This window comes from Pteropus alecto, unplaced genomic scaffold (assembly GCF_000325575.1).
Source record: "Pteropus alecto unplaced genomic scaffold, ASM32557v1 scaffold8, whole genome shotgun sequence".
NCBI classification, from domain to species: Eukaryota; Metazoa; Chordata; class Mammalia; order Chiroptera; family Pteropodidae; genus Pteropus; species Pteropus alecto.
This window is the reverse complement of record NW_006494609.1, coordinates 13,902,915-13,920,097: the sequence shown is the minus strand read 5'-3', so window position 1 is coordinate 13,920,097 and position 17,183 is coordinate 13,902,915.

Genomic DNA, 17,183 nt, shown 5'->3' with positions numbered 1-17,183 from the left:
CTGAATCCTGGGAGTGAGTCTTATGGACCTGTCTTGAATCACCTACTATCCCTAAACCAATCATTGTGGTTGAGTGGAAGGAAGCCTTGGACTGGCCTGGCCTGAGCCTGCTACCCATCTCCACATCTGGGAAGGGGTTTGCCTCCACCTAAACTGCGTGAATCCAAAGCGAGAAAGGCAAATTGAGATACCATTATTTAAAGAAGGACGAGTATGTGCAAGACAGACAAAAATAGCACACATTCATTGCTGCTGCTGCCAGGAAAGCCGTCAGTGGCTGACACTGGATATCATCTGACCTCTAGGTGGAGTCTAGGGAATCTCTATCTCAGGATTGGCTATCCAGTGGCCTGTATTTTCCCTATGAAGCTTGCCAACCAAAGTCCTTCTGAAGATGTTATCAGCTTTGCATTCATGACTCATGCACCGCTCAAGAAACTGAGTCACTGCTATATTTTCACTCTTATTTTGACATTCATTTATTCATTCAGCAAATATTAGCGGAGCTCTAACTATAAGTAAGGACCTTGAAACATGGAGGTGAATCAGCGTCAAGGCCCTAGCTCGCATGCGGAGAGGGGCCTAATGTCCATTGCTGTTTAACATAGATTTGCTTGACTCTGTAAGTCACATGAAGCTTTTGCATCTATGATTGGATTTTCCTATAACTCCAAGGATAGAATTTCAAAAAGTAGCGTGTAGTCAATGCATATTTGCTGATTGATTATATGACAGTAAAGATTATCCTTCTAAAGATTTTTTTCTCTATTGTTTATCTGCTCCTAGACCAATCAGATCACGAGTGATGCAAACTACCAGCTGTGTTTCCAAGAATAGTGATGTAATGCTATTCCTTATATGTGGTAGAAATGGAGATTATTTGCTATGGGAACCCCACATCTATTAATCATTTGTGTGGTGGTAACGTGTGTGGGAAATGGGAAGTCTCAAAACTGCCTTTCTTCTCTTTCTGTATTTTTGCTACCTTTGACCTGGAATTTTAATCTTACTGGGTTAAATTACTTCTGGCAAGGTGTTCAAAGACTCAAGTATCTCTGCTTTTTTGAATATTAACTTCTCTGTAGTGTGTTTTTTTCTAATTATTCCAAATATAGTATGATGACGTGAAAGCAGGAAAAAAAAACATTTTATGTTCTTGAATTTGATTTCATATTTGCAGCTTCCGCTTAGTACCTCTCTCACTATTAGGTTAATTTCGATGTCATTTTCAAAGTGCCTGCCAGGATTATAATCATTTCAATACCAGTTACTAAGCAGTTAGGGAATAAGTTGGTTCATTTGATTTAAACACAGGACTTTGATATCTGTTTTTATGCTGCTCAAACTCCTATGATAGTTATTGTAGAGCTGGGCTACTGTGCATTATTTTATTAATTCATTGATCAGATAGTTATTGAACACTTACTATGTGTTAGGTCCTACTTTAGACATCGGGAATACATCACTGAACAAGATAAAGTTCCCGCTCTCAAGAAGTTAGATAATTAGAGGAGAAGATAGATAATTAATATGTAAATAAGTAGGTTTGTATTATCATGAGCTATGAAGAGATGTAAAACAGGGTATGAAATAAACTCATGGGAGCGAGTCCAAGACTGGGGGTGGGGTATATTAGTCTACTGAGGCTGCCATAACAAAATACCACAGACAAGGTGGCTTGAACAACAGAAATTTCTTTTCGCTCAGTTCTGGAGGCTCGAAGTCCATGCTCAGGGTGTCGCAGGTGTGGCTTCTCCTGAGGCTTCTCTTCTTGTCTTGCAGATGGTCATCTTTTTGCCATATGTTCACCTGGTCATCTCTCTGTACGTGCACATGTCTTGTGTCTCTGCGCTAACTTTCTATTCTTATAAGGCCACCAGTCGCATTGGATTAGGGCCCACCCTAACAAGCTCATTTAACTTAATCACCTCTTTAAAGGCTTTATCTCCAAATACAGTCGCATTCAGAGACCCTGAGGGTTAGAGCTTGAACATATGGGTTTGGGAGGACATAATTCAGCCCATAACAGGGAGTCAGGAAAGGCCTTCCTGAGGAAGGGAGACATCTGAGCAGAGATCGGAATGAGGGAACAAGTCATGGCTCTGCAGTGGGTCACCTGGGGAGTGTTTCCGGCAGGGAAGATACTGAGTGCACAGGCTGGAGTATCGAGGTGGCCTTGGTGGCCAGGGCCCAGCAGGGAGGGCAAGGACGCCACAGGTTCAGGCAGAGGCCAACTCACAAGGAGCCATGGAAGCATGGCGAGGACTGAATTTTCCTCTGAATGTCATAGGAATTCATAGGAGTGTTTTGAGCAAGGTAGGGACGTAATCTTTCACATGTTTTTAAAGGACAGTTTGACATTGACAACAGATTTTTTGTAGACTCCCAAGAATTCAGTGAGAAAGATCATACTGATCATGAAACCTAGAAAAGTTTCTTGGGATAACTAAGATGCAGACCCTAGAGACTACTCTCCACCGATTTTCTAGGAATTCCTTCTCTTGAAGGTTATCAACTAAGAATTATTTGGAATACTGGATTACTGCTGATGTTTCTCCTGCTACATTCAATGATGCTGAGTTTACGCCAAAAAAAATATATCTGGTTCAATTTGCATATATGAAAGCACACTCTTTTCCTGAATCAAAGGTTATGATGATTTAATCTGTAGTGATTTATTTATAAGGAGTAATGTTAATTGACATCACTTGGGACAACTTGACTCAGGACAAACTTGGAGGTGTATTTTCCATCTTTGACAAATGCCATCTCTAGACTTACATGAAGTAACAAGAAAGTAATTAACAGTTACTTTGGGAGATTTGAGCAACTTGTGCCAAAAGATAGGGATCTCCACAAAGCAGTTCCCATGCATCATACCTAGACCCCATTCGGAATAGACCAAAGTCTGGGGTGTTTAATGCCCCACAACAGAAAGCCTGCATGACACTGGATCATACCAAGCATCAAGATATTTCTTAAGTTGCTTAAAATGGTTATGTCCATTTTTACAGAGTATTTATGTTGTACTCAGGTGCAAGCAATATACTCAATAAAAAACATATTTATTGATTAGGTTGGTAGTCATTTTCACGGGAACTTATAAACACAAATTGTCAATTTTCCGTCTTGTATCTCCATTAAATATTGTCACTGAGGGCTGTCTTCCAGCATCTGTGAAGAATTTGTTTCTTCATATAGAAGAATACTATAACAATATTATATATACACACTCACACTCACACACACACAATACAGAAACTTTCAACTGTAATATCCTGATTAGAGTTAGTAAAATTTTAGGAGCAATCAGTTATTTTTTAAAAATAACAAAAACTTTTTTTAGTCTTCATTTGGAAACACAGTATTTATTTTATAAAGGGGAGATGGTAAATAGAAAATAAATTTAACTAGTATACGCCATGGAAATCATTTAGAGATAACTGGAAACAACTTCAATATGAATATGAAAGCTTCCTTCACCCCCACAGAGAGAGAAAATGGACGAACCTTTCTAGTCAAATAATTAGAATCATATATGTGGGAAGTGGGAATAACATCCATAGTAAAAGACATAAGCTACTATGGATTTCTGCATCTCATTCGCGTGTGGAACATTCCCCTAAAGACTGTCTTCAGGCACCTGAAGAAACCAAATGCCCTAGGACAGCAACACGTTTTTCATAGAGCCTTGGCGCCGAAGGATAGAATGCAAGGCAAAAGCCAGAATGTCTCAGTTAAGTTCCTGGTATTTTGAAGCTATCCTAGATGGTTGAATTAAAAGGACAGTGCAGCGGTAAAGAAATGTCATTTCATTTGCTTTAATAAGCAAAGTTAGAGATTATTTATGATAACACAGTCATCAGTGGAAGGAGTGCCTGTGCATTCTGAAAACATGAAGCCTCACTTTGAGCCTTACCATTAAGTCCTTGCTGTGAAGGGGTGGCAAGTGTTATTAAGTTGTTAGATTAGCAAGGTTCTACTGCATTTTCGCTTTAAGCCAGAGTGCTTTCACAGCTGAGCTGTAATGCTCTGAAAATGCCTACCTAACAAGATCCAGACGCGGAGTTGAATCCCAAATGGTAAACGGCCAACAGCATTTATACACCATTACCTTGTTGAAGCCATAAAAAGTCAGCAAGTCTGAAAAGACACTGTGCCTAAATCCAAAAGCACAGAGGAAGCCAAAACAGGAAATAGGTGGCTCTTTCAATAATAACATAGCTCGACAGGGCAGGAAGGCAGTTCTGTTTTCTAGAGAATACCAGCGTGAACTCCAATCCCTTCCTAAGAAGGCAAGTATTAAAAATGAACCTAAATTATCCTATTGATGACTAAATGTTACCCTTCGCTCCCTGGAGTCTGTGCTTGGAACGGAATTTCAAGGAATCTCATTTAGTTAGCCTGCTGGCCAAGTGGGACTTACTGCATACTTGAGTAAACACAAGGTTTCCTAATAAACTGCCTTTCTTAGAAATCTAAAGTACCAAAATCCTGAAGTTCAGGAAAATTTGAATTTCTCAGAGGTAGGAACGTGGATCAAGTTGAACAATAGCGCTAGAAAGAAAACCCTAACGCACCTTAGGGCAGATAGCTAGCTAAAGGGGTTAGAGAAATTACATTTCAGCTGCCAGGTTAGGCTCTAGTTTTTAAAGATGCCTGGACCCTATGACTAGGTTAAATCTTGTACAAACCCTATTTGCCTGGCTCAGTTCAAAGTAATCTGTGACTTTCATTTCCCACGTGACTGATGCACTTGACATTGGTACCTGAGCATGAGAGGGAAACAAAGAACTGTAAGACCTGCCTTTGGGCTTGGAGAGGTAGGGAGCGAACATGCGCACCTGCAGCAGAGCCGTCAATATGGCGGTGGGGTTTTAGAAATAGGTGTTAATAAAGTTAGGAAGAGTTTAGTGAGTTGCGACTTGAAACAGAAAGGTAGTTTTTTCCTCTGTTCGGTTACTCAAAGTAGCTTATCAGAAGGATTTGGGCCACAGCCAGAGATGCAGAAACAAGTTTCAATATCAAGAATATAAATTCTAGAAAGATGAATGAAATTAGTCTGTGACGACGTTATCAGAATCCAAAGTCGTATAGGGGATTCATCCTCGGAGAGTGAATGATGACACTCAGTTGACTATATTTGCAAACTTTTGCATGTAAAAATGATCCATGACCAAAAGTAACAGTCTTTGTTTTTGTACTACCTACAAGCTCTGTGACTCTTTTTGGTGCTAATGATTCTGCTGTTTCACAGACCAAACATTTTAGTACTTCGATGTCTTTAAAATATATTGCATAGAATTTTTTAAAATGGGGAAGTCCAAACAAATAAGATAAATTTTATCTTGTAAATAGAATAAATAAAAACAAGTTTCTGGCTGTGTATCTATTATCACATCACCTGGGAACAATAGGGTAGATTTTCCCTGTATTGAAAGGCCTGTCTGGAATTATCCGACTTAAAATAAGAGCTCTGTGGCTAGCGCAACATCTACTTGAAGTTTGGTCCTGGAGGGCTACCTCAAAGAGAATGACAGTCATCAGTCAAAGAGGTGAAAACTGTCAGGGTCGGGGCGGAGTGGGGCTATGTGACTACTAATGACCAATGAAGGGATGTGCCATGTATATTATCTTAGGTCGGGATCTCCCAGAAATGGACTTGGATGTGAGGATTTACGTGCAAAGATTTTTAAAGAACCTGCTCCCCAGGGAAAATCAGTGGGGTTAGCGAGGACAGACAGGACAGAGAACAGAAAGAAGCCACACCAGGGAGCCATTTGAAGCAAAGTTCCAGCCTCGGCCTGACCCATGGCAAGCCATGAGGTGTAAGTTACACCTCAGACTTTGTCCCAACTCCAGGCAGAGAGCTGGGCTTTCATCCTGGGCACCAGCCGGTCTTTGACCAAGCCCCACTACCACCCCCGCCTAAGAAGGATCTAGATTTCCAGGCACTTCTGGCTCCAGGCTTCTGAAGAGGGTCGCTGGTGCTGGCCATTGGAAGCAAACATAGAAGATAAGGGTAGGGCATCTAGAAATAGAAAAAGGATTTTGAGAGGATCGGGAAAAAGGATTTTGAATGGTGTTCACCCCTACTTGTGTACAGGATAAGAAATAGATATTTCAGATATGAGTCCAAAATTCCAAGGGTAGATATTTCAAACCGAAGAAGCTGGTTTACAATTGAGCTGCTTGTCATATGGGCAATTTTATGAAGCTGGCAGCAGCCAAGATTTGTATACCTAGTCATGGTTTTAAACAGTGGCTGGCGATTCCCCTGGACAATTGCTGTGTAATATTATGTGCCTACTGAGCCTGTCCCTCTCCTGATGCTGCCCTTAAATGAGAGGGGGGTGCCTGAGTGCTCTAAGGGCACCTCTGACCTGAAGCAGCTAACAGCCTCTTTCTTATTCAACTTGTATCTGGCTGAACCCTTTTCTCTTTGATAACTGGAGAGGCTGAGAGTTTTCATCAAAAAAGACTATGTAATCAAGGGCTGGATTCTGTGATACAAACACTATAAAAGTGTCATGAAAATGGAGGTTAATTAGGACTAGCGAAGCCTTGAAAGGCTTTTGGGAGGGGATGAGACTTCACTTTGGCTTTGAAAATGAGCAGAAATTCATATAGGTAGAAGAGAAAAGGAAGGGCATCCTGACAGAGGGGAACAAAGTGGGCAAAGGCACAGAAGTGAGACCTGACATGTACTTTTATGGCCCGAGCAGAGACTGGCTTAGCCGAAGTGAAGAACCACAGTATAAAAGCCTGACTGCAGACCGCCCTGGGACCGATAATTGGGTCATGGTCTTAAGTCGTCTCTCCCTCTCCTGCTTACTTCGGCTTCTTTCTGATTCTCTGCCCAATTCTCCACTCAGACTTGCTTTCCATCAAGCTGTGTCGTGCACTGGACCATCCTGCTAATTAACATGTGCCAGGTTCCATGAGCTGACAAGCTTTCAATGCAAAGAAACAAATGATACAAGCCAGGATGAAAAACAGAACAAAATAAAGACAGCAGGGGTTGTTTTGAGTGAACAGTATCACAAAACAGGCAAATTTTGGAGCCTTTTTGGCAAAGGGGAAGCCTGATGTGTTAATTAGGAGTCTATTTCTGTAATGAGACTGCTCAGAGGAAGGTAACGAGAGAAACAGAAGAGGCAGTGGAGGGGACTATTCAGGCAGGATGGAAGTTATGGTTTAAGGAGATGAGAGAGAGTATATTATCCTCTGTTTATTATTCTCTGTGTGTCTCTGGTCTGTTGGCTCTGTATGACAGAGGACTTAGCCTTTTATGTTTTGTAAAGCACCATGAATAAAGAGCTTCGGTTATAAATAACAATGTAGTTTCTGCTCCCAAGACCTAGTTCAACAGGAAGTATGACAGCCTTACCAGCTCCAGCTGGTGGTGGATTTGGGCTTTTCAAAGCATATTCTACTCAGAGGAACTGTCTGCCGCTTAGATGGGCCAGTGTAAGGATTCAAAACAAGAAGAAGTGCGGCAAGGAAGTGAGCCACCAAAGCACCCACAGTGAGAAATACGGGCTTATGGAGCCGAAAGCCTTCATCTAGCTTCAGTCTGCCTGGCTGAGGGGATTTGAGCATAGGCACTGAAATCAGACAGACACGGTTCTAAACCCAGCTCTGCCACTGCTGGCTCCATGGTCAGGTCTTCCAGCTTGTGCTGCCGAGCTAAGAAAAGACAGTGTATCTTCTACACTGCTGCCAGTTTAATTTTCCGAAAGCACAGCTTTGAGTCTGTCTTTCTGCTGCTCAGAACTGGCCGTGGCTCCCAGTTGCTTAGCAGAGTCAATTCACTGCAGGCTTTGAGGACCAACTGAGTTAGTTAACCCTCCTATACCTCACTCTCTCCTACGAAGTAAGGATGATAATAGTCACTGCATATGCTGGGACAGGGTACAGGTATTCAATAATTGTTCAATGACTAAGTCTTCACAAATGTTATATGCCTAGTAGGGGCCTAGATAAGTGGTTCATTCATTAGAAATTGAGCTGGAAAAAGACATGGAAACTCATGTTAGTCCAGTGGTTCATGAACAAGACCTTGACAGCAGCCACCTGCAGTAATAGAAGAAGCCTCACCTGACCACGGAGACTTAGGAGAGCCTGTCACCCTCTCTAGGGTTCTCTTCCATGGTTTGTAAAGCTAGAAGTTTAGACCAGGTGATCTGTGTGGTTTCTTCCAGCTCTCATATCTACAATTCAGTAAGATCATCCAGCTCGTGACCAAACACCAGGAGATGATGCGTAGAGAATTCCTAGAGATAAAAAGAGGTTCCGGGAAAGGTGCCAACTGACTCCTGTTCCATCACCTCTACTTGATTTCAGAGCAATTGCCTCTTGCAAACACCAGACCGGGTAGACAATTCTTTGCCATCTTGGAATCTCATTATCTTTTAATAAACTATTAGTTGTACTGTTTAGAGGTATTTTTCAATTACCTAAAATTATAAAATACAAATACTCATAAAGAAGAAATTTAAGATCCCATAGTCCCGAAACTCAGTGATTACTTCTGTTAACTTTGGGGTATATATCCTTCCAGATGTTTTCAATGAACTTATATGCATTTTTGTTGTTGTCGTTGCTGTCAAAAAATGGGACCATATTATATATCACTAATTCTATATTTTGACCTTTTAGGTCTTTAGGACCAGTTTTCCTTCTTTGTTTGTTTCTTGGTTATTTTTCTATTTTTCAGTCTTCAAGGTCTCCACACGATGGTATCTCAGATTCTGGTTTTATTGTAAACACTGCAGACAAGAGGCAGGGGTTTGCCTCAGTGGCTGAAGGAGAAAGTTCAGGGGGTCAAAATATGGACAGCTCTGAAGATGATCAAAGCAGGAAGGATTTGAACCTAAGTGAACTCCTCCTCAGTAATGGGTTGAATTATGTCCCCCCAAAAGATACATCTGAGTCCCAGCCCTGGGGACCCAAGAATGTGACCTTGTTTGGAAATTGGGTCCTTGCAGATGTAATTAAGTGAAGGATCATAAGGCCACCCCGCATAAGATCTTTGCATATTTGCAGAAGAGCGGGCCCTAAATCCAGTGACCGATGTCCTTCTAAGAGAAAGGAGAGGAAGCCTTGAGACACAGATGCAGAGACACACAGAGGGGAAGGCCGTGTAAAGATGGAGCAGAGTTCAGAGTGATGCATCTACACACCAAAACGCTGCAAGGATTGCCAACAACCAGCAAAAGCTAGGAGAGAGGAATGGATGAATTCTCCCTCAGCGCCTCCAGAAGAAATCTGAAGGAACCTGCCAACACCTTGATGTTGGACTTCCGGCCTCCAGAACTGTGAGAGAATAAGTTTCTGTTGTAAGCCACCAAGTGCGCGGTGATTTCTTATGACAGCCCCAGGAAGCTAACACGCCCTCCATAGCTTATGCTCTTCTGTTTCATTCTTGTTTCCTGACTTGCCTGGTAAGCCGTTGAATGTCCTTTCAGCAAACCTAAGGAGTTAGTTCTGGTAAGTGGGGGTCAGAACTACTTCAGTTTCCTGAACAAGAATGCCATTGGAGTTTTTCCCAGAATAAGAACTACGCAATGTACAAACCGGACCCCCTGGCTCTAAAAATTCAAACTGATGAAGGCAGTTAGACCAAAGCGCACCAGAATCTCCAAAATAAAAATAAAGCCACGACTTTATCAGCTCTTCATATCAGTTTTAAAGTCATAGAGGTCTAATTAGGACCATGCCTATATGACCACATCTCATCTCTTCTCTTTGGTCAAACTGTTGCTGTCGCTGCTAATAGCCAAGGAGATGCTAAAAGGAATAGTGTGTACTTCACAGAGAGAATACTGTTCTAAATAAAAATCGGTTTTTCTCATAAACACTATATTTTAGAGAGTTCTTTAGATCGTCTTGGTTATTTTACTCTCCTGTACTAGCACTACATGAAGCAATCTTACTGTATTTATCCTTCCTTTCATTATTATGCCAGCAGAAAAAAATGCATGTCACATTTTCTAAGAAAAATTGTGAGGGAGGGTGAGAGGCACATCGTCTGTGTGGGCTTATTCCCATGCGATGATTGAAAATAGATTGATTTGGAAGTAGTACTAGGGTCTAAAATTTGAGAAACTTTTTTTCAAATTTGTGCTTTAAGTTACAGAAATAAATGTCATGTGGTTTAAATTTCAAAAACTTTTAATTTTGTTTTGGGGAAATTTTCTATTGTGCTAATAGCTTTGATTTTACTTAAACTGTCATTCATTTTGAATGAAATTTACAAACTGTGCTCACTGCAATTTTTGATCAACCCAAAGCAGAGAAATGAAGGTTACGGGAAGAGTAGTGAGAACATTCATTCAACAGATTACTTTACTGTATGTTTTCTTAATTTCTTCCATGAACCAGGACCCTGTGCCAGGTGCTGAGAGTCCGGTTCCCTGGGAGCTCACAGTCCAGCAGGAGAGTCACACAATGGTAATAGGGTGGGACCTCGGTGGGGTGTGCACTGGGAGACACAGCAGCCTGGGTTGGCGGGTGGGCACCCCAACTCAGGGCTGCTATGGCTTCAGAGGCTGTGATGTCTTAGTGGGAATCTGAATCAAGCAGGGAGGGAGGGGGAGGGGCGAGCAAGGAAGGTGAGCAAGACAGAGGGAAATACGCATGCAAAGGCCTCGGGCTCGAAGGTTATAGAAAATTTGAGACGTCGAAAATAGACCAGAGGGTGGAAATATAGAGGCCGGGGAGTGGGGAAACCTTTGAGAATTGAAGCCAGTTGGAAGGGTATGGATTGGATGCCAAAGGTCTTAGATAAAGGTCAGGCCAAAAAGTGCACTCTTTGTCTTGAGGGGACTGGGAGAGTGAGTGAAAAGTTTTAAGCAGGGAGTGACGTGACTAGAGTTGTGTGGCATCGCCAGGATGGCAATAACCGAGAAGAGAAAGGCACAAGAAAGAAAGGCTAAGGAGATCAAGCTCAGCTGAACCTGTCTTGTTCGGGAGCGAAAATGCGCTACCTAGAAGGGTGCAGTCAGCTTTCAGGAATAGATGACCACGCGGTCGGTGGAATTCTCTCCTGCGCATTTTGTCTGTGTTGAGAAACTAAGGCAACTTAATCATAAAAACTGGAACTAAATAAACTATTATTCTGAATCTAGTACCTGAAAACAATGAAATAAGAGACCAGACTTTAGCTTCTTTCCTTACTCTGAAAATAGTGTGTGGCTAAGGCACTTGGCATCAAAAAGAACCATCTCTCATTTTGTATATTTGCAGTTGACAGGCCTAACGAAGGGTGATGTTTGAACATTTCAAACCAAATTCTCTCAGCTGAGAGTGTTAAGCAACTTGTTATTTTAAACAATTTGGACAGATATTTGCATATACAAGCAAGCACATTCTTTGAACCAGCCCATTATAAAACCTCACTTATCCCTGCAGGTAATAAACTGTTATAAATGCAGAATTAGATATAATCCAGGGTTCTCTGTGCATGCACATGTAGTCAGACCAATAAGAAATAAACCCACTTGTTAGGGACAATAGCTGCCTTCTACTTCACCTACCTCTTATGAATTATTTCTGCTCTCAATTCCAAATCAAGAAAAATACATCATATTTCCTAACTCATGTGCTCAGATAAGTGCCAGAAGAACTAATAATAATGGCAACTGTACAGAAATGCATTGGAGTGAGATGTATGAGTCCGCTGGTGTAATATCTAGAAATAGAGTATTCTATATGCTTCCCTTTTCTCCCCACATCCTATTCAAGGTATCCTATTCATTCTTCATTCATTCTTTCATTCATTCATTCACTGCTCATTCAACCAGCTTTTTAAGGCTCCTGCTATAGCCCTATTTTGAATATTAAAGGTGAGATTTCATGTCGAATAAGGAACATCCCTGACCTCCAGTAGTTGACAGCTCCAACTGAGGAGCTGGCATTATTAATGGTGCATCAGAAAAGCACATGCTTGTATGGCACTAACCCCCATCTCTTCTCACTTCTAAGGTAGCACAAGCTCTGGAGCCAGGCTGTCCAGGGAGTGAATCCCAGCTCTGCCACTCACAAGGCCTCTGTGAACTTCCTTCTCATCTGAAATGGAAATCCTAGTAGAGGCTACCTGATATGATTGTTGTCAGGATAAATAAATTTGTAGAGTGCCTAGAATAAGGCCTGGCACATAGTAAGGACTCAATCAATTTTTGTTATTAACATAAATGCCTGGAGTTCCTGCCTAGGAATAATTTACTGTGTGACTACTATGTTCAGGGCCACACCTTAGCTGTTGCATTGGGATTCAAATGCGGGCATTGCATTCTAGTAGGTAGATATAACTATTCAAGGATAACCATATGTAAAGTGGATATCCTCAAGCCGACAGGCCAGTTGCAGAATTCTAGCATTAATTTATCTACTGCGGCATAACAAATTATCACAAATTTAGTGGCTTGAAGCAATATGCATTTATTATCTCAGAGTTCCTACAGGCTAGGGATCTGGACTTGGATTAGTAGGGTCCGCTTTTAGTAGTCTTTCACAGGCTGCTATCAAGATATTAGCCAGGACTGAGTTCTCATCTGAAAGCTCAACTGGGAAAGGAGCCTCTTCCCAACTCGTGTTGGCAAAATTGAATTCCTTGAGGGCTGTTGGACTAAGGGCCTCAGCTCCTTGCTGGCTGTTGGCTGGAGGCCCCCCTCAGTTTCTTTCCATGTGAGCCTCTCCAACACAGCAGCTTACTTTATGAAAACATGCAATCCACAAGCAACAGAGAGGGTCTGCTAGGAAGATGAAACTCATGATCTCATATAACCTAATCACAGAAGGTAATCATCTGCTCAGGGAAGTAGGGGAAGCTAAACACTCCACAGCACCCATCTCACTCATGCTCTGAGTTTCCACGTACTGTGCTCTCCCAACAGCACACACAGATACCCAATCTCTCTCTGTCTCCCCAGTGGTTTGCTCATAGTTAGATTCTGGGAAGTGCCAGAAGCTCTGTGTACAAGTGTTAATCTTAGCTCCCTTAACAGTTGTGGTACTCTGTCTAGACCCCTGCAAGTCCCCCCTATTGGTTCATGTTTCAGTTTCTACAGGTTTTGCTCCAAAGAGTTCATATCTCCATCTTTCTTTGGAGAGCTACCCCTGGTACCCTGGAACCACTTCACTCAGATGACTCTAGAACCAAAAAAGCCTGAGAACTTACAAATCCCCATGGTGGCCTGTAGCTAATGACTACGTGGTGCAGAAGCGTGAGAACCTAGCTCCCTTACTTTCAGGCAGGATGAACCCTCTTGGGTAATTTATTCTCAAAAGTTCTTCAGGGGTTCAGGTTCCGTCTGGAACTTTACTTGAAATCACAACCTTGCCTGGCTAATTCTTGTTCCCTAATCTGCTTTTCTTACCCGTTACCAATCTCCTGGGGTAACTTGCTTAATAAATTACTTACATACAAATCCTCTCCTCAGGTCTGTGTCTGTGGAACCTGCTTGAGGCAGTTAGTGTCCCAGGTAGTCCCAGAAAGTTGACTTTAAGGATAGGATTTCGGATGCTGCTCATTTACCAGCAAGATGAAAATGGGTATCCCATCCATGGTGGTAGATGGGATTCTGTATTTTTTTATTTGTTAGAAATTCAGCATATCTTTATTTTTATATCAAGGAAAATCATATACCTTTATATTCATTTTACTTAAATTTAGAGACATAAATACAAATAAACTAATTAGTACTATATGGTAAAGCATCAAGAAAGCAGACTTTTTATGTACATGGCATTCATCACGGCCTTCTGTATCTTTATATCAATGCAGTTACTAAAACTTGCACTCTCGGTGAACTGTGATGGGATACAAATGGAAGAGGAAGCACTGACTTGTGCAATATCTCTAGCTTTTGAGAAATACAGAGGAAATAACAATTATAAGGACTATGTAATTAGGTAGAATTGGGCCTGAGCAGATCTAGAACATATGAGTAAAATGAATGAAGTAGGGGCCCAGATCTCTATGTTATTCACTGGCCAATGCACCTACATCAGCCCACACCTATGGCCTCACAGGTTATCTCTTATGACAGGCTAATAGAGGCAAGATCCCAACTTTGGTTCACACATGGGTTGACTCAGCATATTGGTGCTAACTAAAAAACTGGGCCCAATAGCCCCTCCCAGAGTTGGCTCTGAAGAGGCCAAAAAGGATAAATCATGGTAACAGGAAGAGCTTTGGCCTTGCACCTGGTCACCAACTTTGTATGGAGAGAGAGGTGGCCCAGTGTAATGATAAAGATAGACTCAGGGGCTGTGGCAAATGGCCCTAGTGGTCGGTCATGAGACTAGAAGGAGCACAGTTGAAAGATGGGGGATAAGGAAGTTTGGGGAAAGAGGATCTATGGGAGTGAAACTCTTTATATTGCACCCTAATACCTACCAGAGAGCATTCATTGCAGAAGAAGCACTACGCAACCAGATGGACAGGATGGTTCATCCAATAGAGGTCAGCAGGCTTTGTCCTTAGTTACCGTAATCCTTTCCCAATAAACATAAGCCTATAAATGTGGTAGCTACAGTGACAGGAGGCTATGAGTCCAAAAGCATGGGCTCCTTCTCACCACAGCTGATCTGGCTGCTGCCACTGCTGAATGTTTGACCTATCAACAAGAGATTTTGAGTCCCCAACATAGTGCTATTCTTTAAAGAGACCAGAGACTTGGTGGCAAGTTAATTATAAGACCCCTTTTACCCTGGAAATGGCAGCATTTTATTTTTAGTGGAACTGATACAAATTCATTATATAAATTGGCCTTTTCTGACTACAGCGCTTTGGCAAGATCCACTATTTGAGGACACATAATGTCTGATTTACTGGATCCCACAAAACTTTACTGCCATTATTGGCAAAGAAGATATGGTACGGGCACATGACTATGGGGTTCACCAATCCCACACCATTCAGAAGCTTCTAGCATGATATATTACAACCATCTTTTGAAGGCATAGATAGGCACTAGCTTAGAAATGCTACCCTGTGAGGCTGAGGCACCATCTTTCAGGATGTAGTATGTACCTTAAGCCAATAGCCATTATATTATGTTGTGTCTCCAGTGAGTTGAATATATGGGTATGGGAACCAAGGGCGTGTAAAGAAGGCTAGCCTGGCTCACTATAACTCTGTGCCCCTCTTGGGGAATGCATCCTTCCTATGTTTACAACTCTGGGCATTAGGTCTAGAGGTTCTAGTTCCCACAGGGAGAATGCTTCACACGGGGGGACACAGGAAGAATCTCACGGAGCTACAGCTGCAGCCCTATCATTTTAGACTTCATGTAGTCAAAGAAAGCACTTACTACAATGGCAGGGGTAACTGACTCTGATCTTCATAAGGCGGTAAGGCTGCTGCTACCTAATGGGGGCAGGGAGGCATGTGTTTGGAACTCAGCTGACCCACTGGAGTCTCTCTTGCTGTTTTAACTGAAAATAGATAATTGTACCAGCTACCACCTGATGGGTATTAGTTATAACCTTAGGGCCAGCTGCAGCTGCGTGGGCTGTGGTTTGTTCCACTAGTTCTGTGACCAATTAGAATCTTGAGTAATTCGTGACAAGATGATAGAGCAGTCTTAATGTGAGAAACATGTAGATCTGAGTGGTGCAAGGGGTGGACTATAGCAGATGCTTTTGGTGCTCTACTCAGATCTCTTCATATCTCCATCATTCATTCACTGTACCCATTCCCTGGCTTCTTGGTGCTTCTCTCCTAATGGCTCACACTTCCGCCTCCTCAAGAGAGCTACCTTCCCTTAATCTACAGCAGCCACTTTACCCAGAATCACCCCAGAACCATAAGTGCTGGGTATTTATGTCCCCCACCCCCTCCAGGAAGGCCTGTAGACAATGACTGGCTGGTATAGGGGTATAAAACCCCAGCTTGTTTGCCTCAAGGTGGGATCAACTCACTATGTAATTTGTGCTCCAGAGCTGCCTTTGGGTGAAGCTGAGGCTGGAACTTGACCTTAAATTGCTCCCTTGCTTGCCTTCCCTTGCCCTATTCCACTTCTCTTACACCCTTGCTAGTTTCTCCAGGAAGTGCTTCCTTAATAGCTTGCACACAAATCCTTGACAACACAAGTCAGTTCCCTAGCAGAATATAAATAAACTCTTTGTGGACAGACACTATTTAGGAAAAAAATTTTTAATCTCTTACAATATATAGCCTAGCATGGGATACTTACAGGAGTCAGTACGGGTTTGGGCAAATTCTTAGGTTTAGAGTCGCTTCCTGTAGTGAGGATCTGAGAATCCTAAATGGTGATAGCAGTAGTGTTACAGACTGGGACATCAGTAAGTTATCAATGTAAACAATGTAAACTGTATGTCCCAGGTTTTTTGACAATTCCGATTTCAAATTTTCAATCTCCTTGTCAGGCTATTCCCAGTGTACCCTAGTCGATATGGGTGTATGGGTGTTTGGATGAAAAGGGACTATGTGCTAGCCAAGAGGCAGCTGAGGAAGGACACATAAGCAGTATAAAAATCAGCAGGTACCTTGAAGTTAAGACTGGACCTAAAATTCTAGCTCCACCCCAACCAGCTGTTATGCCTCGGCCAGATTTTATTCATGGACAAATGAAGTTACTAGCTTCGGCTTTACAGAATTAACAATGAGTCAATATATGGAAAGTGCTTAGCATTGCTCTTTGATATAGTAAAGCTCAAGAAATGGTTCCTTTCTGAGTGGAGAGAACCGTGGGAGTCTGGGGACCTTCTTGCTGTCCTTATAGAGCCAGCGTGAGCAGAGTCGATGCCAAAGTGTTTTCGTTCATTTTTCCTCTCAGGGAACAATTTTTTTTTGGCCGGAAGGGCCGGCCTCAATAGAGAAAGGCCCTGAGACTCTTGGCCACCACGTGGCTTCTCAACCACTCTACCGACCCTCCCCCACCTCCTTCTCCGCAGGGCTGAAGTAGGTGAAGGGTGGAAGCGGAGCCGCGCCGCGGAGGCGGACGCCCTCCGCTGGTTTCCTAGCAACCGCCGCCCCACCCCGTCCTGCTTGGCGTGCCGCACCGGCACCGGAAGGGGGGAAAGAAACGGGCCGCCCGTTGCCATGGCAGCGCCTCCGCCGCAGCAGACGCCAGCGTAGTCTGTGGGAAGCGCGGGCTTTGCGCCCGCGTGGGCTGCCGGCGGCTTCCCTGCCTGGCTCCCTCTCTCTTCCA